Below are 21,227 nucleotides of genomic sequence, written 5' to 3' on the forward strand. Positions count from 1 at the left end.
AAAACAGATATTTTGACATTTTAATTTGAACGTCTCCACTTGATGTTGTTGCCTGACATAAGTAAGTCTCCTTCACAAGCCTTTGCTTCCAGTGCCTTTCTGTTTGCTAGCTCTGTCCAAAGACAACTGTGGAAGTCTATTTTGGAACTGTTTTGTTTCCCCATCTCTCAGCCTTCAGTCTCTGTAGAGATCTTTCTAGAGATCCATCCTGGACTACTACGGCAGGAAGCATTGGTGGTTCAGTGGTAGAATTCTCCCCTCACGCGCGAGTGACCGGGTTTGATTCCCGGCTAATGCAGTGAGCCTAACACTTTACTCACTCTGTCCTTTCGTGCCTCCTCCTTGCTTGCCTGTAGCACGGGCAGCTCTGGGTAAGCCTGGTCATTTCGTGGTTCTGGCCACCAGGAGTAGGAAAATGAGAACTAACAGCCATAGTTCAGTTCTGAGCAGAGCACAGTAAGGAGTCGATCTAAACCAGGACATGGCAGAGTCCTGGGGCACTGAGGTGCTTGCGTACGTGGAGCAGCATTTGGCGCCGGGCGTAGTAACCACCCCGCTCTCGAGTTCCTACCTTTCAACCTGCAAGTGTTTCCGGTGGGTCTGCGATTTTGAACATTTGGACCTAAGACCATTGTTACTTTCAACCTTTCTCCTGGAAGATCCCGGGCAGCCAAAGAGCCATCAGGTCACTGATTCGGTGCGGGACCTTGGGCTGACCGCTGGGCCACATCTCACCATGGAGCGAGGATCAAGAGATGACGGCCGCGGAAGGAGAACAGCCATGGTCCGGAGGACAAGCCAGTGGCGGGGGAGGCGTCGGTGGCGTCAGCAGCCCAAGGAAGGGGGAGGCGTGTGGAGAGGAACCCGTGTGGACCGGCGGGGAGCTGCGGAGAGGGGGCCTCGTGCAGAGGTGGCGAGAGGCCCCTGGGTCTGTACACCAAACACCTCGAACCGAATTTTTAACATCGTCAGCCACCGGTGCCTCCGCATGTCCCGTGGGCCCGTCGGTGTTCAGGGAAGGATTCCGTGTAGCTGGAAATGTGTCAACACGTGTGAGCCTGAAAATTGTATTTTTGTGTGTGTGTGTGTGTGAGGAAGATCATCCCTGAGCTAACATCCATGCCAATTCTCCTTTTTTTCTTTTTTTTTTTTTTTTGCTGTGGAAGACTGGCCCTGAGCTAACATCCGAATGGATCTTCCTCCACTTTATGTGGGAGGCCGCCACAGCATGGCCTGACAAGCGGTGCGCTGGGGCTCGGCGACAAGGCCAGCCCCCCTGGAAACTGTCTTTTTAAGAAGAGAAACCAAACTACAGAATCTGGGAAATGTTTATCCGGTTTTGTTTTATGCCACTTGGACGCTCCTTCTAAAGCACTGCGATTTGAGGGTACTGGGGAGGGGCGTTAGAGAGACTATGGTGATTAATTTTCATCCAAAAATCTTGGGAGGATTCCTCTACCTAACTGTAGTTTCAAATCGAAGATCAGTGACATTTTGGGAGTTTTTATTCTTTCTGTTTTAAAGATAAACTTCATTTATTCAATTTCAAGAGTTTCCTTCTTCTGAGATTGTCTTTCTACATTTTGAGTTTGAAACGATGGCAGTACTATGTTGGAACCATCGAAGTTGTTTTATTCATTTCTTTATTTTTAAGTTCTCCTGGAAATCTGAAATTTTAGTGAATAAATTCTGAACTGTGATACACAGTTTCTTGTTTTTGAATATTTCTCTGTAAACAGGAATCGGGATTTAGATGGTGGGGATGGAGAGGAGTAGGAGTTCTATCTATGTAAAGGAAAATGCTGGATTACTTACACGATGGAGTAAAGTTTTTAAAGACTGTAACATCTCCCAGTTTCCCCTTTACTGTTTGCTGAAAATAAAATCTGCCTTTGATGCTCTTCCTTACCCACTCCTGGCCTGTGAGAAGCTTCCTTCAGATTCGGGTCATCTTTTCCTCCTTCCCCTCCTCCTCCTTCTCCTCCTAGACCTCCTCCTTCTCCTCCTCATCCTTGTCCTCCTCCTCTTCCGCTTCTTTTTCCTTTCCCTCTTCTCCTCCTCCTCCTACTTCTCCTTTTTCTCCTTCTTCAATGAAGAAGCTGGAGGGAGGTGGGGTCGGGGGGAGAAGACCCACAAGGCTAGGACAGCAGGAGAATTTTGTTGGAGAGCTTGGAGGAGAGGAAGGAAAGAGGACCTGTGGGTTATGAAATCAGCGATGGGAAAGCAAAGGAGAGATTTGAATAGTTATGGTTCGGCCTATAGCCTTTTCAGGAGCATTCAAATAATACAGATAAAGGGATTTAGCTTGTGTTTTCAATTACAGGTTGGGTCCTGGAGAGTATTCTTTGAGCTCACGTCATCCTAAAGCTCAGCTCCACGGGCCTGTCTCCCTAGGGTTGTCCTTGGCTGTAGTGAAGAGTGATCTCCACGCCTTTCTCTTGAAACTAAATCTTGGAATCTCAGCAACATTCTGTCTCCCATAAGATTAATTTGTGGGGAAAGGAGGAGAGTTTGAAAAATGAGTAATATACACAAAGTAAAATGCACGGAACCTATATGTACAATATAACAAATGATTATAATGCACACATCTGTGTAACCTACACACAGATGAAGAAGTAAGATAGTATTGGTCCTTTAGTCAATTCCTCCCATGTTTTACCAGGTCATAACCTTCTACTTTATCGCCCACTCTCACTTAATTCTTCTTCTTCTTTTATTTTTCCTCTGATCTGTAATGTTTCTCATTGAGATTTTGTTTTTACTATCCCTTATTGGTAATGAATTTGAGCACCATCACATGTTTGTTAGGCACTTGCATTTTTTCCTTTAAGGTTTTTTTCCCCCAAGACCTTGGTGATTTTTCTATAGGTCTGTCTGTCTTTTTCTTCTCATTTTGCAAGAATTCATTAAATAGCTTTGGTACCAGTTGATTATGCCAACTGCAGATACAGTCGCCCAAATTGTGACCTGTCTTTTTACACTTTATTCTGTATTTTGATGAACAGAGATTCTTGATGTAGTCAAAGTGATCAGTCTCTTCATTAAGAATTAATCTTTTTGTCTTATGTTTAAAATCCTTGCTTACCCTTGAGACCATGGAAATACCCTGCTATACATATCAACTAAAATTATTTTAGGTTTCATTTCACATCTAGGTGCTTAATCCACATTGAAATGATTTTGGTTTGGTGAAGGTAGGGATCATATTTCATTTCCACCTTTCCTGCCCCACTATATGTGATTGAATTATATGCTATAATTGTTGAACGTTTATAATGTTTTTATAATAACCTTTGTTGTTTGAATCCTCAGTTTAGCTCACTTTCTCTGATTTTTAATTTTTGTATATACCAAATAAACTCAATTCTCTTAATAATTCTAGTAATTTATCTTTCATATATGTAAATAATTATAGTATTAATTTTTCATTTTCACTTCTTATATCTTTTATTTCTTTTTCTTGCCTTCCCTCGATGGCTAAGCTCTGCATCACAGTGGTGAAGAGAAGTGATAACAGTAGGCCTATTTGTCCGATTTCTGATGGTTCCTGATTGGTCAGGGTGCGGGAGAAAGTCAGTATTTTATCACCAACTATAATGTTTGCTGAAGGTTTTTTGTTTGTTTATTTTTGTTTGGAGGCTACCCTTTAGCAGATTATGTTCTCTTCTATTCCTATTATCCTAAGGGGTTTTTTCAAAATCATAATTTGAGGGTGAATTTTTCAAACACCTTTTCTGTGTTTTAGTGATTATGATTTTCCTCCTTTAAGCTGTTAATGTGATGAATTAGATTAATTTAAAACAAATAAACCTGAGCAGGGTGCTTGGCAGCCCTGTGAAGCTCCTTCTGCGGGGGGCGGGGGGGGGGGGGTTGCTGACTTGGAGATAAGCGAGAGCGGTGTGGCCTGAGAAGCAGCCTGCCGGTGTTTCCCTTCCTCTGCGGGAGTCGAAGACTCTGTGCGAGGAGCACAGGGCACGACCTCTGCAGATGAAAGGAAAATGGGTACGTGGGGACTGACGAAGCAAAACTGTTCCTGACGGGAATCGAACCCTGGCCATGGCGGTGAAAGCGCCAAATCCTAGCCACTAGACCACCAGGGAGCTAAAGGTTATCCCTTCTTTTCCTTGCTTCCGACCAGGGTGACAATTTCTCTGCGCTCTGGGAGGCCTTGGGCCTGCGGGAGGGGGTCACCCGTCTCACCAGGAATTCTTTCGTAAGGCCGTTCCCTCCCTGCTTTCTGCAAAACAGGAGCCCGCAGGCGACGCACCGAGAGCCCCCGAGGCCGCCAGGTCCACCAGTCCCGGAGCGAGCTGCCTCGGCCCGGCGGCACCTCAGAACTGCCTCTGGAGACGCGCCTCTGCGAGGCGCCCACGTGTGGAGAGAAGGTCGCCGGAACCGGGGAGTGGACAAGGTTGGCGGGGAGGAAGTGGGAGGCGAGGCGCCCAGGGTGAGAAGGGGCCGAGCACCGCGACCCCGGCATCTCCAGCCTCAGTTCTGTAGAGGGAGCCAGGAAGGGTCCTGACAGGACAGAAAGGCGGCGGAGCCTCTCTTATTACGTAGGCGGAGGAGAGGCTAAAGGGAAGAGAAGAAAAATCCTGTGAGGTTTCGAGATCTACCGTTACCGTGAAGCCGACCTCCTCCGGAACCGCGGTCCCCCGCGACTGCTGACGGTGAGTGGAGTCCCGTCTCCAGCTTGCCAAAGTAGTCAAAGCGGACGACGATGGCCCGGGTACCGGTGAGGAGGCAATCCCCAGTCCGCCCACTCGCCCCTAGTACTTGAACTTCCCCACCCAAGATTTCTGTGGATGCAACTGAGTACTTTTTATTTTCCCAAATGCTCTCATTTGAAGAAAGGATCCATCTGGTGTGAGGCATGTGCAAAAACCTCTACAGTAAGGAAAGCAACTATTGTTGAGAGTGTCACATTCTTCTCTCGCGCCCTTAATTTTTTTTCTTGTGAAATTTTCGTTGTACATTATTGTTTATCAGTCACCATATAAGTGCATCCCTCCACCCCTTGTGCCCACCCCCCACCCCCCTAGCCCTGGTAACCACCAAACAGTTCTATCTGTTGGTGTGTTGGTTTATCTTCCACATATGAGTGAAATCATGCACTGTTTGTCTTTCTCTTTCTGGCTTATTTCACTTAACATAATACCCTCCAGGTGCATCCATGTTGTTGCAAATGGGACGATTGTGTCTTTTTTTATGGCTGAGTAGTATTCCATGGTATATATATACCACATCTTCTTGATCCAGTCATCAGTCGAGGGACACTTGGGTTGCTTCCATACCTTGGCTATAGTGAATAATGCTGCGATGAACATAGGGGTCTCACCCTCTTAATTTTTATGGCACTTTCCCAGGTAGAGTCCCCACGTTGGGCCCATTCTACTCTTAATGCGCAACTGGTGGAACCTAAGAGAAGTCTAGAAGGTTCACAGAGGAACGTTTGAAGCACGGTAGGCATTTTTATTTAAGCGGGCATTCCAAAAACACAAAACAAACATATCAAGCTCACCTGTGCCTTTTCTACAAAGATGGGGAAGAAGAATTATACATAAACAAATGGAAAACGTCATAGATTGGACTTAAGTGTCTGCTGTTTCCACTGAAGTTCTTCTTCCCTGGATACGCTGGTCAGTGTCTTCTCTTTCTCCAAAATATGACATCCAGTGCCAGACGCTAAAATCGGTTTTCTGGTTCCAGCCTACTTTTCCCCCTCTGCATAACTCTGCCTCTTCCTCCTCTTCTTTCATATGCAGAAAAAGTCAGCTCTCCCTCAGCCTCCGATTTGCAACATGGCACCCGAAGATCAGTTTAGCAAATTGGGGACCCTCGGTGGGACTCTATGACAAAAACAGCATGAAGAGGAGTTCTCTGGTTGGCCCAATCTGGCAGATGAAAATGTTGAGGCACTGCCAAAAGTTCAGAACTAGCAGAGGTGAAACCACTGGATCACTGAAATAGTCATTAGTAAATGTTTATTGTGCACAAAAAGACAGTTCAGGAAATAGGAGCGCTCAAACCAAATATGGAATGAGGCTCAGAGGTATATCCGTTATAAAGCAGCTCACACGGTGAGGAGGCAGTGGCTGTTCGTTCTTCACAGTGATTGGTGGCTATTACATTAGAGTTTTACTAGTGATAGGGAATTGGTTAAAAGCAGTTACCTCACATCAATTTTGGGGAACGGTTTAAGTTTCATTTATGATTTTCAGAGGCATTAACAAGAAGTGGCCATAGTTAAGTTCTACTTGTTTTGCAAAATAAGCTCAATTCGCTTTCGCTTGTATGACTAAACTGGTTTGTCTGCTCAGGGGAATTTTCAAGTCTGATCTCACAAATCAGACATTTGTGTCTGATTTTAACAACTCCCCCCTTTTGGTCATGCTCTTACCCCTAGAGCATGACCATCCAGTACAGCCTTACTCTCGGTTACCGCTGTTGATGTAGTCAGGCCGAAGAATCACATAGTCGCGGTTTCCGCTAGCCGAGTCGTCAGGACGGAGGGTCATGTAGTCACCGATATCATCATTTATGCGGTTACCGTCGAGTTCTTCCAGGTGTCGGATCCTGATGGACACCATTTGGCGCGCGAGGGGCTGCCGACAGGCATTAAAAATCCTTGAGAGCATACGCCGCACCAGAGAGGTTAATATGATGGCTCTACGGAGAACAGCAGCCAAGGACTGAAAACGCCCCCGGGGCACAGATTCCCAAGAGCCAAGGTTTAACCAGCTAAGCAGGTCTACGGAAGAGGTGTCACTTATCTGATGAAAAATTTTATCTTGGTCTTTTAGACCCTTTAGATTTCGAGTAGCACAGAAACAACGTTTTTCACCAATTGTACCACATGAGCCTCCTTGCTGAGCAGTTAGAGCATCCAGGACGCTCCTATTTTGGAGTACCACGGAAGATAAACCATTTACCTCAGTTTACTTCTGCTCAGACAGAACGGCCCGGTCCCCAGGTTAGCGCACTGTAGGGTTTCGACACAAAGTAAAAGCGAAACACCAGGCATGACAGATAACACTGCCGTGACTCGGATTCGAACCGAGGTTGCTGCGGCCACAACGCAGAGTACTAACCACTATACGATCACGGCGCGCCACAGTGCCGGCGTCAGGCCCTGTCGTCAAGCCCGGTCCTTGCTCGACGAGTTTTGATGTTACATCACTCCAATTACTCCGCTGCTTTGTTCTTGTACAGCGGCAGGTCCTCCTGTTCTTCTCTTTCGTGCCCGCTCTCCATTTTCCCCTCCCTTCCTTCCTCTCCATTCCGGTACACGATTAAAAAACACAACAAAACAATTCCCGTCTCCCCAAATCCGGCCCGCGTCTCTGCACAGGCCTCCTGGGAAGCCTCGTTGTCCTCCGACCACGCCTCCCCCGCTTCTTTCCCGCCTCCTCGCGTTTGCCCCTTCCGACTACCCCCGACCCCGACTTCCCAGCTCCCGCCCCCCACCGACCGCAGCCCAGCCGAGCGGAGCGAGGGGAGCGCCAGCGGCGCAAACGGTCGGGTGAAGGCGGAGCAAACGGGAGGAGCCATCACCGGAGCCCAGCGGGTGTTCAGCTTCCCTTGGGACCCACTCGGCTCAGGCCCCGGGGGTCGCGGCCCCGGGCGTCTCCGTGGCGCTGGCATCTAAGGGGGTTGTGGTGCAAGGCGGGGCGAGGCCGTTAGGCTGCCCTTTGCCTTTGCAATCACCCAACGCATGGGTTTCAAAGGAGACGAACACGCTGGCTGCGTCGCCTCCCCCTCTCCGGTTTTCGAGGATTTGGAGCCTGGACAGCTGTCCTGCAAAAGGCAGGTGGCTGCGCCTAGCGGTGAATGAGTGCTTGCTCTCTGGGGGGATGAAAATATGGCATCACCGTGTCTCTGTGGCGCAACCGGTTAGCGCGTTCGGCTGTTAACCCAAAGGTTGGTGGTTCAACCCCACTCAGGGACGCATCTCGCCTTTTTCAGTGTTTGCAATTGTTTCTACTGTTGAGGGAAATAATCAATAATCATTCTATAGCAGAGAGTTATATTCAAATCAAGCCAAGGACTATAGCCCGGGGAGTGCATCCTTCTCAAGGGAAGAAAGTGCTCCGAAGAAGAATGGTTTTCAGTACCATTATATACCATTTCCAAACAAAGAGACATACACTAAGCATGACAGGGGTACACTCTTTCAAGGATTCAAGGAGATATTTTCTTACAGATTAGCACGTACACAGCGGATCAACATGACCCTGGCCTCATGGGAAGGAAAATGTACCTTCAAAAAGTACTGGCGTCATAAGAAGGGAGGCATCAATTCTCATCTTCCAAGAGTACATTCTTTACTTTGGGATAATGATTAAAGCGGATGTACAATGAATGTTTGACAGGCCGTAAGTCAGGTTTCTTTGGTTTAAATAAAATTTAGGCCAAATTGAGTTTAAACCAGAATGGCTTCCCCATACACCTCAAGATATAACATTTTCTTGCATCACTACTCTGCACATCCTCTCACGTAAAGGTGGAGAGAGGACTCCTCCACTGCCGCTCTCCCGTTCTCTGTGTCTTGTGCCCCACAGGAGGACCTAAACCAAGATCATAAGATCATCACGGATCCTCACAGAAGAGCTCGGGAAAACGTTTGTTTGTACCAGTATTTATTTAACCCTTTCCATATACTTTTAAAATTAAGTTGGTTCTATGACTTCATGTCAGCACTCTTGTACACATATCTTTGGCCACTTGTACTAGTATTTCTATAGGGTAGAGTCCTGGAAGAGCAATTGCTCTATCATAGTGTTTACATGGTTTCTATATGATTCCATTTTCTCTCCTTTGTTGGCTTATTACCTACAACTCTTTGTTATTTCAGCGACTGCTTTAGGACTTATACATCTGTAACTTACCACAGTCTGCCTTCAAGTGATATCATACCTCTTCACATTTCTCCCACACTAAATCTGGTTCCTGGACATTCTCGCCCGGTCTCTCTCCCCACATGTGTGTGTGTGTGTGTGTGTGTCAGTCTGTCTGTCTCTCTCTGTTCCTCATATTCTAGGCTGCTCCCAGTCTTACCCACTTTCTTCTCCTCCGTTTCAGCTTTCCAGAACCTCCCATCAGATGCCTTCAATCATCAAGCATTTATTAGGTGCTCACTAGGTGCCAGGCCCTGCTCTGAGAGAGATGCTGCATTCAGAGCAAACCCTAGGTCCCTGCACTGTGGCGCCCACATCTGGAGGCATCAAAAAGGGGGGCAGGTACGTGGGAGCACAGCCGGTTCATGCCCTTCCCAGTTGCTTCCGCCAGCCCTGGCCTAGGGGCACTCACGGTGACCGCCACGAGAGGAGCATGGCGCAGAATGGGAAAATGGATGACTTCAGATCTAGAAGTCAGGAAACCAAGAAAGAGGAAAAATTTTTTCTTGAATAAACAAGCAGTTCAGGAAAGCAGCAGCCGTCCAGTGACGGCTCCTCACTTCCTGGAGCAGACACTGCATGTGTTTTACACTTCTTAAAGTGACAGTGATGGCAGGGCTCACCAACATCCCCTAAGGGTACCCACACCTCCTCTTAACCTGTTAACATACGGCACTCTGTAACCTATAAAAATATGCAGTAGCATTATATTAACACAGTGTTTTGTTATTTCTATCTTAGTTAGAAAATCTCTGGGCAAAGATTATACATTAATTAACTCAATTTAATATCAGTCATAGAACTTAAAGATAACGATAGATCTTAAAATCGTAAATTGAGTTGACACATCATAAAGAAATACATGTTGGAATCATATATCAGACGATACCTAAAAATGTGTCCCCAAAAATGGCAAGTGGAACAACTGAGTCACTATGACTTCTAGAATTATTAGACTTAACCTACATTTAGAAGATATCCTATGGTGTATATAATTTACTGGAATAGATAATTTAAAATTTTATAAATTTAATATTTATTGAAGTGAAAGTTTGGTCATTTGACCAGTAAAACCAGTATAGGAAATTTAGGCAGTTCAGTGTCATTAGGATTTTGAAGAGAAAATAAACCCAAGACTTCTATAAACTAGAGTACTATGCATCCACTATTTTCTACATTATTAGAAAATCTGGAAGACAACATAAAGTAGTTTTTGGCCAAAATAATTAAATCAGTCTAATGCATATGAGGAGTCATCTTTAGAAATGTGACATGACATAAACATTTTCTATGCCATTATATGTCAATTATTAAAATGCTTTAAAGTATTTAAAAGTATTTGAGATTCATCCTTATTATCAACTTGAATTTTTTTCTTGTAGGTAGCACTGTGACCACTAATCTATCTACAGCTAAACCTTTTTTTTTTTTTTCCCCTGAGTCACAGGTTCAGCAAGAAAGGAAATGCAAGGAAAAACCCCATCAATAGCATCTTTGGACTCCACAGGGACCCTGGAAATAGAAGCTCTGTCACTATCCCACTTTGGGGAGAGGCACAACTGAGTATGCAGCACAAATCAGGATGCCTCTGTCTGCTTGGACTCAGACTGAAGCCAGGACCAGGTCAAGGTCAGGTCAAGACAAGACTAAGCACCATTGTCACAGGGCAGCCGCCTACCTGACAGCCCCAGATGCACAATTCTGGAAAGCTCTTGAGAACTCTTCCCTTCCCTCTGATGGATTTTCCTCCTGCTCCCTTCATCCTCCCACCACAGGAAAGGATTCTTCACCTTTTTGTTGGGTCAGAACCGTTTCAGATCCCAGCAGGGCACAGAGAGCCAGGCAGGAGCCAAGGGGGCAGCTGCACTTCCCTGAAGAGTCTCCCTCAAGAGGCAGGCAGTTCTAGAGCTCAGACTGACCCAAGACTCCACTGCCTGCCAAAGCAACCGGGAGGGGTCTGGAGGGCAGTGGGTGCTTGGGGGATGACAACCTAATCTGTTCCTACAAGTGCAGGGCGGGCCTGGCCTGCACTATCCTTTAGGTGGAACAGGGGTCACGTTCCTGAAAGGGCAAGAGGGGCCTCCTCCAGAGGACAAAGCCCTCCCCTGGCCTTGGAGGAAAAGTCTTCCAGCTGGTTTGAGGGACATTGCCAAAGGAAAGGAGCAACAACGGTCCACTAAGGATTTTGAGATGTCTGCAATTACTCTCAAAGGATGCGGCAAATCATATATATGGAGAGAGAGTGAGAAAGCAAATGTGGGAAATTGTTAACTGGCGCATTTAGGTGAAGAAATAGGATGTTACTCTTCTTGCAACTTTTTTGAGTGTTTCTTTTTTCTTCTCTTCTTTCTTTCTTTCCTTTTTTTTTTTTTTTAAGGAGCGATTGAAACTCAAGTCCAAGTTCTCTTTAGGTGAAAAGTCTGAAAGTGAGACACTAGGTTTCTGAGATGAAGGGAGAAGGAGGGCAGGCTGGCCATCACATCTCACCTGTCCCAGCCTGGGAGATGCCTTCGCCCCTGAGGCCTGGCCTCTGCACAGAGGCTCTTCCCTGCATCTGGACTTTGGGGCCCACACACCTCTGGGGATGAAAAGGAAGAGTCCTGCGTGGGGAGAAGTTGCCAAAAGACTTCCCTGATCCGGAATCAATCTGGGAGCGGCAGTGAAAACGCCAAATCCTAGCCCCAGACGACCAGGGAGCCACGCAACGACTAATTTTGCCTCCCCAGACGGAAATTCTGAAAGCAAAGGTTAGATTTCTGAGACCCAGAGAGCAGAAGTGGAGGCGATTCCCAGGGGCCCAGGGCTGAATGCAGCTGTGCAAGGCTCCCAGCCCTTACCCCGCAGCTCATCACTCCTCACCTCTCCCAGCCTGGGCGACGCTTTGGGCTCTGAGGCCTGACCACGAGGAAACTGGTCGGTGTTCCGTTCTAGTCCAGCTTCAGCACTGTGTGCGGCAGAGCCAAGGACATGCTCTCTTTGTGAACTCCGGTTTCCTTCTGAGTAAGGTGCGGACTCAGCTCTCAGGGGGTGAGGAGCGGAGTCCGTCTGCTCCTTGATCTCTGAACTGGCTCAAGGGGCTCTCCTGATAACGGCACGTGTACAGGCTCCTTTTGGTGCCCAGACCAGCTCAATCAGTGGAGCATGAGACTCCATCTACGTGTCTTGGACTGGAGCCCCAAGTGCAGTCTTCGGTTCGTTTTCTTTTGCTCGGTCCCGCAAATCAGCCTGTTCCGCAAGTGTGCTGAGGTGGGGGAAAGCCAAGCGTGCTTCACAGGCAAGAAGTTCTTGGTTTTCAGAGACATGATACCTGTCAACCTGTAGAGAAGATTTAGGCGCTAGATGAGAAGGTGAGGGGATTTCTGGATCCAAAGGTAAGCTGAAGTCAGCCTAGTCCTGTGCCCTCTTTGGACGAAGTGACTGTGTCCTGGTCTCCAATCTGACTCAGAGCAGACAAACAAGGCCTGTTTCCTAGTGCTGAGTAGGCTTTCAGGTAGTAATTGAAATTCTCCCACGTTTCTTGTGAATCAAAAATGCAACTGCGCCCGCTCCTCCACGCCCCGCCCCCCCTTCTTTTTTTTTGTTTTTCAAACATGTAGGTAACTTTCAGGAAAAGGAGGTTGTCTCTGGCCGGTTTTGAACCAGGGACCTTTCGCGTGTGAGTCGAACGTGATAACCACTACACTGCAGAGACAAGGAAGTTGTGTTTGGACCTAACGCACTCTCTCTCTCTCTGAAAACCTTAGGTCCTGCCACAACCATTCTAGACACCGCTTTTTAATTGAAAAGGGTCCCAGGAAGCACCAGCGACGCGTCAGGCAAGGAGGCTGAGGCTCCGGAGAGGCCTTGGCTCAGGCTTCTGGGCGTACCCCGGAAGCGAGGGTCCGGGGACGCCACAGTTTGATTTCGGGATCTCGGATCACACGCAGGGTTTCCATTTCTAGAAGTAAGCGCCCTTGTGCAGGAGTCGTCCCCGCTGATCCCAGCGCCCGGAAGCTGCACGAGCCGGCGGGTTAGGTGCGTCTGAGCCCCAGGCGCCCCTCTGCCGCCCAGCAGTGTGGACGTCCCCACTCCAGGGCTGTGGACCCGCGCCTCCGTGTCCCTTTTCACGGCCCCGGCAGTCAGTGCTCTTGGCAAACGACCCGTGCTTCGAATTCACCCACGAGCTCTAGGACCCGCTCTCCCCGCCCTCCCCTCTGCTCCCACGCACCCGACCGGCATGCTCTTCCCTCGCAGGCCCTTTCACCTTAGCGCTCTTCTGCTGTCCTCTTGGCAAAAGGTGGTCTCTCTGGTATCTTCTGGGTAAAAGGGGTCCCTCCGGTTCCTGCCTGGGCTGCTTTAAAGCCATTGACGCAGGCCTGTGGCCATGACCATCTAACAGCGTTGGGTAAAATCTAGGCGATGGAGTCAAGGGATGGAGAGCAAGCACAAAAAACCGCTTTTAGTGGCACAGAGCTGAAGAATGGCACAGCCATGACTAGGGAGGCAGTGATCACCTGACTCTACTCATTTCATGAGCATCTATTTCTACCTGGCGTTTAGGAGTCTGAGACTTGGGTGGGCTGCCTTGGAGTATCTCTCTATGGCTCTGCTGCCAGACCTGAACAGGCCGGTGGTGACACTTGGTGTGATCACAGCCACGTTCATAGCTGCCATTAAGTATTTGGAACAAAGTGAAGAAGAGAAACCTCAAAAAATAGATTTTTCAGGACCCAACAATACGCTGCCTCCAGGAAACACATCTCAGCTCTAAGGACAAACATGGGCTCAGAGTGAAGGGATGGAAGATGATACTCCAGGCAAATGGCAAGCAAAAGAATGCAGGTGTAGCCAACTTGTATCAGACAAAGCAGACTTCAAGATAAAAAAGATAATGAGAGACAAAGAGGGGCAATATATAATGACAAAAGGGACATTCCACCAAGAGGACATGACACTTATGGATATATGTGCACCTAACATGGGAGCAGCAAAGTATATAAAGCAACTACTACCAGACCTAAAGGGAGAACTTGACGGCAACACAATAACAGTAGGGGACCTCAACACCCCACTTACCTCAATGGATAGGTCATCCAGACAGAAAGTCAACAAGGAAACGGTGGCCTTAAATGAAACACTAGACCAGATGGACTTAATAGATATATAAAGAACGTTCCATCCAAAACCAGCAGAATACACATTTTTCTCAAGTGCACGTGGAACATTCTCAAAGATAGGCATATGTTGGGAAACAAAGCAAGCCTCAGTAATTTTAAGAAGATTGAAACCATATCAAGCATCTTTTCCAACCACAACGCTATGAAACTAGAAATCAACTACAAGAAAAAAACTGGGAAAGTTACAAATAATATGGAGACTAAACAACACGCTACTGAACACCATTGGATCAATGAAGAAATCAAAGGAGAAATCAAAAAATACCTGGAGACAAATGAAAATGAAAACGCAACATGCCAACTCTTACGGGATGCAGCAAAAGTGGTGCTAAGAGGGAAATTTATAGCAACACAGGCCTACCTCAACAAACAAGGAAAATCTCAAATAAATAACCTTAAACTACACCTAACTGAACTAGAAAAAGAAGAACACACAAAGCCCAACGTCAGCAGAAGGAGGGGAATAATAAAAATTGGAGCAGAAATAAATGAAAGAGAGACTAAAAAAATAATAGAATGGATCAACAAAACTCAGAGCTGGGTCTTTGAGAAGATAAACAAAATTGAAAAACCGTTAGCCAGACTCACTAAGAAAAAAAGAGAGAAGGCTCACATAAATAAAATTAGAAATGAAAGAGGAACAATTACAATGGATACCACAGAAACACAAAGGATTATAAGAGAATACTATGAAAAAACTATATGCCAACAAACTGGATAACCTAGAAGAAATGAATAAATTCTTGGAATCATACAACCTCCCAAACTGAATCAAGAAGAAATAGAGAATCTGAATAGAACAATCACAAGTAAAGAGATTGAAACAGTAATCAAAAGAGCCAAGAACACACAACAGAGAAAGGAGAGTCTCCGCAATAAATGGTGTTGGGAAAACTGGACAGCCACGTGCAGAAGAATGGAAGTAGACCAGTATCTTACACCATATACAAAAATTAACTTGAAGTGGATTAAAGACTTGAATGTAAAACCTGAAACCATAAAACTCCTAGAAGAAAATACAGGAAGGACACTCTTTGACATCGGTCTTAGCAGTATCTTTTCAAATCCCATGTCTACTCAGGCAAGGGAAACAGAGGAAAAAATAAACAAATGGGATTACATCAGGCTAAAACCTTCTGCAAGGCAAAGGAAACCGTGAACAGAACAAAAAGACAGCCCACCAGCTAGGAGAAAATATTTGCAAATCATATATCCGACAAGAGGTTAATTTCCAAAATATATAAAGAAGCCATACAACTCAACAACAACAAAACAAACAACCTGATCAAAAAATGGGCAGAGGAAATGAACAGACATTTTTCCAAAAAAGATAAAGATGGCCCACAGGCACATGAAAAGATGTTCAACATCACTAATTATTAGGGAAATGTAAATCAAAACTACAATGAGATATCAGCGTACACCCATCAGAATGGCTATAATTAACAAATGTTGGAGAAGATGTGGAGACAAGGGGACCCTCATACACTGCTGGTGGGAATACAAACTGGTACGGCCACCATGGAAAACAATATGGAGATTTCTCAAAAAATTAAAAATAGAAATACCAAACGATCCAGCTATCCCACTACTGGGTATTTATCCAAAGAACATGAAATCAACAATTCAAAGAGATTTATGCATCCCTACGTTTATCGCAGCATTATTCACAATAGCCAAGACATAGAAGCAACCCAAGTGCCCATCAACTGATGAATGGATAAAGAAGATGTGGTAAGCTACTCAGCCATAGGAAAAACAAACAAACAAACAAACAAAATTGTGCCACTTGCAACAACAGGATGGACCTTGAGGGTATTATGTTAGGTGAAATAAGCCGGACAGAGAAAGACAAACACCATGTGATTTCACTCATATGTGGAAGATAAACAAACATACGGATAAGGTGAACAGATTAGTGGTTACCAGAGGGGACGGGGTTGGGGGGCGGGAGGGTGAAAGGGGTAAAGGGGCACATATGTATGGTGACGGATAAAAATTAGACTATTGGGGGTGAGCACGATGCAGTCTATACAGAAACTGACATATAATAATGTACACCTGAAATCACACATGTTATAAACCAATATGAATGAATAAAATAATTAAATAAAGAAAAGAGAGGAAGAGAACAGAGGCAATAACCTGGAAAAAAAAAGAAAAAGAAAAAGAAAAATTGATTTTTAAAGTTGTTTTCTCTCTCCTCCCCCATCTGAGTGTGGATGACATGACTGTGTGATATCGGTTAGACTGTAATTTAGCACAATCACCCTCCTAATATTCGGCAGTTTCTCATGAAGTTAAAAATATACCTACCCTGTTACCGAATAATGTTACTTCTATTTACTTCCCAAGAAAAATGAATGCATACGTCCAAAAGGGCTTCTACAGAAACGTTCATAGCAATGTCATTTACACCAGGCAAAACCTGGATAAAACCCAAATGTCCGTGGACAGGAGAAGTGATATACAAACCGTTGTATATTCATATTAAGGAACTAACAGTCTGTAGCAAACAACGAAACTATAGATGAGGGAATAACATGGATAACCCCCCCGAACAGTACGTTCAGCAAAAGATGCCTATCAAAAAAATGCTTTCACACTCCAAAAACATATCTTTTTAAATGTATCTTTCTGATACTGCTGTGTAAGTCGACTTCCAGGAAGTATCAGAACAGTAGAGTGGTTCCCTCTTTGAGAAAATTTGAAGGGAACCTTCCTGGGTTGAGGGAAATGTTCTGTACATTCGTCTGGCTGATAGTTACAAACGTTTATACATTTATCACGTTTCACTGTATACTTTTTACATTTACATTTTTAACGTCAAAAATAAATTATTTTTAAAACTAGAGAATTCTCACAAAGAATAATTGTTTTAGTTCTTGGTTTTACTCTGATATACATATATATGTATATATATATACTTTTATGTATTCTGTAAAATCTGTGCAAAAGTCTCTGATATGAATTAGAACGTTTTACATCTCCTACCTAGACAGTGCTACAACTTTGGAACATCTTAATTCCTTTTACTCTCCTCCTGATTTTTGAGTTACTGGCATTAATTTTACTTCAACATATATTTTAAATCACACAGACACCATTATCATTGTTCGAATAGTAATATTTATTTGACTTAACCACGTATTTAGCCTATCCATTGCTCTTCATTCCTTCCTTCATTTTCCACGTTTCCCTTGGGATCATTTAACTTCTGCCTAAAGAGTTACCTTTTGCATTTCCTTTGGTTAGGGTCTGCTGCTTATCTGGTCAGGTCTTCAGCTCACTTTCCCTTGAAAGGTATTCTGTCAGGGATTAGTAGCAGTTAGTGGGTTGGAAATTATATTGCTTTAGCCCCTTAATAATGTCTTCTTTTTCATTGTTTCTGCTGAGAATTCAGCTCCCAACCTTTGGATGGTGTAATAGGAATTTGCCCCATCTGGGTGCTGCCGTGATTTTTTCGTCTGTCTTTGGTGTTCAGCAGTTTTGGCTGTGGTTTGCTTGTCCTTACCTTGCTTGGAGTTCATGGGTCTTCTTGCACAGGTGATTTGATAGATCGTCCTGTTTTTTTCCTTAATTTTCCATAATATCTTTCAATACTGTTTCTGTCCCATTTCTGGCTGCTCCAACTTCTGAGACTTTAATTACATTTATGTTAGGCCTTTATGACGCAACCCATATCTTTCTTACACTCTTTTCTTAATTTTTATTCCTTTTAGCTCTCTATGCTTAAACTCTACAGAGAGTTTCTTGCTACGTACATATTTTCAGATTAGTCGTCTCTCTTCAAGTGGGTCCAAACTGCTATCACACTGATCTATTGACTTTTTAAAATGCTAACTATTACATATTTTATTTCCATAATTTCCATTGATTTTTAAAATAGATTCTCTTTCTCTCGTGAAAACTTTTGTCGTGCCGTCTATTTTCCGAACAGCTAAAGCATATCATTTTATCTTTCTATCTGATAACTTCACTACCTCAGTCACCTGTGAGTCAATTTCCACGGTTTGCTTTTTTCTCTTGCTTCTGTTCCTTTATAGTCCTAGAATATAGTGATTGAATGGTGAACCTGTTATGTGAAAAATGATGGGTAGTTTGAATGATGTCAGCTTTCTCTGAAGATTATTCATCCTCCTCCCCAGGAGACAGCAGAAGAGCAGATCACCTCAGCCCAATCCAATCCTTGAATAAGCCGATTTGCAGCTTGTTTGCACTCATGGGAAGTGTCAGTCTACAGCTAGTTTGCTCACACTGCTATGCTGTACACCGCCAGGGATCCTACCTGAGGCCTTGGGCTGTTTCCTTGGCCCCTCCTCTTTGATGAGTCCTGAACTTCAATTTTTATCCCCTGAGCACCATGATACTGCTGAAAATTCCACTCTCTTTCAGCCACACTCTGCTTGCCTCTGTAGCCTCTTGCATGCACATTGCTTAATTTGCAAATGTCTTCAGGGGAAATGCTGTACCAAGCATCCAGCTCACTTACCAACCCACTCCAGGATCTTGACTCCTCAAGTCTGAATACTTGGACAGCTCCATACGTCTCTTTTCTCCTCCCTCTCCTCCTCCTCCTCCTTCTTCTTTTCTCTCCGGATCCATGTGATTCCTTAAAGTGCTGCTGTTTTCTCTGACTCTTAGCAGGTGCCCTCTCCCCAGCTTCTCAGTCCCTGACAAGAACTGGCAAATGCCCTGAGGGGAAAAGGTAGAAAAGTAGTTTCATTCCAATGAGCTCCTCTCTCTCTCTGGAGCTGATCCTGTGGGTCCTAGCTGCGTTGGTATTTCTCCAAAGACTTCAAACAGAATTCCTTTAATCCAGACTTTATCTAGTTGTCTTCAGGGTGAATGCTGGTTTGCTACAAACACTCCATCATAACTGAAAGAAGACATCTTCTACACTTCCAGATAAATTATATTTCCCTCCTTTGGTTTCTTAAAAATAACACAAAACCAAAAGAAATAAAACAACAAAATGATGGGGTCACTGGACATACTTGGACGTTTCTTATGATACTCGTGGTAAGTGTGGCAGGATATTAAAAGCTCTTGCTAGAAGCATGTGCAAAGGATTGTCTACTGTGTTTAAACAATCATCACATCTGTCTAAGGTCCAAGAATTTGCTGAAGTTGGATCCAGTCCCCTGCTGCAGTGTCTCCACTGTCAATTAAATCACCATCAAAATCATCAAGTAACCAGTTTTTCAGATGCTGGTCACTAATATGGTCCTAATTTATTCTGGGGAATGTTGAAAGTCAGCAGCGGTGCAGTTAGAAGTAGAAACAAAGCACATAATAATAACAATCGTAACAGCTCCCTCAGAGCTCTACTGTGTGACCACCACGGTTCCCCAGTGCTTTACTGTGTAATAGCTTATTTAGTCCAGGTAACAATGCTGAGACAGTGTAGGTTATTAAGATCCCATGTTGCAGAAGAGAACACTGAGGCACTGACAGGCTGAGCTTGCTTCCCAAGGGTCCCACAGGATCAGCTCCAGAGTGAGAGCCAGCACTCAGGCCCGGGCAGTGTGCCTCCAGAGCCCTTGCTCTTGGCCATCATGCTCAGTGGTAACTGGGAAGACTTCACTGAGATTGGCATCCCCTCCTTCTGGCTCAACCTCCAAGATTTTGAAGAGAAAAAGAAGACTAGAAGTGAGGCCTACAAAACACTCAGAACTAGTTAGTGAAATAGAGAAAAAGAGGAGATAGAGCAAACAAAACCATTTAGTCTTCCCCAGAAACAGACTCCAGGCTTCAGGGATGATGCAATCACACCTCCTAACAGAAGTGTTTATGGGCCTTGAATCTTCTTCTTTTTTTAGTTTTAATTTTTTTCATTGAGGTGTACTTGACACAGAACATTAAATTAATTTCAGATGTACAACATAATGATTTGATATTTGTATATATTGGAGAATGATCACCACAATAGGTCTAGTTAACATCCGTCACCGCACATAGTTACAGAATTCCTTTTTCTTGTCACAAGAACTTTTAAGATCAACTCTTTTTGCTACTTTCAAATATGCAACACAGTATTATTAACTATTGTCACCACGCTGTACATTACATCATCATGACATTTATTTTGTAGCTAGAAGTTTGCTCCCTTGGACTCCCTTCACCATTTCACCCACCCCTCACCTCTGGCAACCACCAATCTGTTCTCTGTATCTAAGAGCTTGCTTTTGGGTTTCGGTTTTTTTTGTTTTGTTTTGGTTTGGTTTTTAGATATCACACGTAAGCGAGATCATACGGTATCTGTCTTTCTTTGGTTTGTTTCACTTATCACAATGCCTTCAAAGTTCATCCATGTTGTTGCAAACGGCAAGATTTCACTCCTTTTTGGGGCTGAGTAATACTCCATTGTGTATATATACCACATTTTCTTTATCCACCATCTGTCATTGGACACCTAGGTGGTTTCCATACCTTGGCTATTGTAAATAAGGCCACAATGAATATGGGGGTGCATAAATCTTTTCAACTTAGTGTTTTCGTTTTCTTTGGATGAATACCCAGAAGTGGAATTACTGGACCATATGATAGTTCCAGTTTTAATTTTTTTGAAGAACCTCCATACTGTTTTCCATGGTGGCTGCACCAACTTACATTCCCACCAACAGTGTGCAAGGGTTCCTTTTGCTCTTCATCCTCGCCAACACTTGCTATTTCTTGTCTTTTTCATAAGAGCCATTCTAACAGGTGTGAAGTGATAGCTCATTATGATTTTGATTTGTATTTCCATGATGATTAGTGATGTCGAGTATCCTTTCACACACCTATTAGCCATCTGTATGTCTTCTTTGGAATAATATCTATTCAGATCCTCTGCCCATTTTTTAATCAGATTGTTTGCCTTTTTGTTGTTGAGTTGTATGAGTTCTTTATATATTTGGGATATTGGCCTCTTATCAGAGATATTATGTGCAAATATTTTCTCCCATTCCGTAGGTTGGCTTTTCATTTTGTTGATAGCTCCCTTTGCTGTACAGAAGCTTTGTAGTTTGATGTAGTCCCACTTGTTTATTTTTACTTTTGTTGCCTTTGCTTTAGGTGTCAAATCCAAAAAATCATCTCTAAGACCAACGTCAAGGCCTTGACTCTTCTTAATGGTCCGAACAAGGGAGTTCCCGAGAGGAGCTCGCAGAAAAAGGTGACAGTGCCTTTT

At 44.5% G+C, this 21,227-nt stretch overlaps 4 non-coding genes across 4 annotated transcripts; 2 read left to right on the plus strand and 2 right to left on the minus strand.

Moving 5' to 3' along the window:
• The first annotated feature begins 228 nt into the window (after positions 1 to 228).
• Positions 229 to 298, plus strand: TRNAV-CAC (transfer RNA valine (anticodon CAC)). Its single transcript has one exon. It is a non-coding gene; the product is annotated as a tRNA-Val (tRNA).
• A 6,741-nt stretch (positions 299 to 7,039) lies between these two features.
• TRNAH-GUG (transfer RNA histidin (anticodon GUG)) lies at positions 7,040 to 7,111 on the minus strand. Its single transcript has one exon. It is a non-coding gene; the product is annotated as a tRNA-His (tRNA).
• A 766-nt stretch (positions 7,112 to 7,877) lies between these two features.
• TRNAN-GUU (transfer RNA asparagine (anticodon GUU)) lies at positions 7,878 to 7,951 on the plus strand. The gene has a single exon. It is a non-coding gene; the product is annotated as a tRNA-Asn (tRNA).
• A 4,567-nt stretch (positions 7,952 to 12,518) lies between these two features.
• TRNAV-CAC (transfer RNA valine (anticodon CAC)) lies at positions 12,519 to 12,591 on the minus strand. The gene has a single exon. It is a non-coding gene; the product is annotated as a tRNA-Val (tRNA).
• Positions 12,592 to 21,227: the final 8,636 nt, after the last annotated feature.

This window comes from Diceros bicornis, chromosome 4 (assembly GCF_020826845.1).
Source record: "Diceros bicornis minor isolate mBicDic1 chromosome 4, mDicBic1.mat.cur, whole genome shotgun sequence".
Lineage (NCBI taxonomy): Eukaryota > Metazoa > Chordata > Mammalia > Perissodactyla > Rhinocerotidae > Diceros > Diceros bicornis.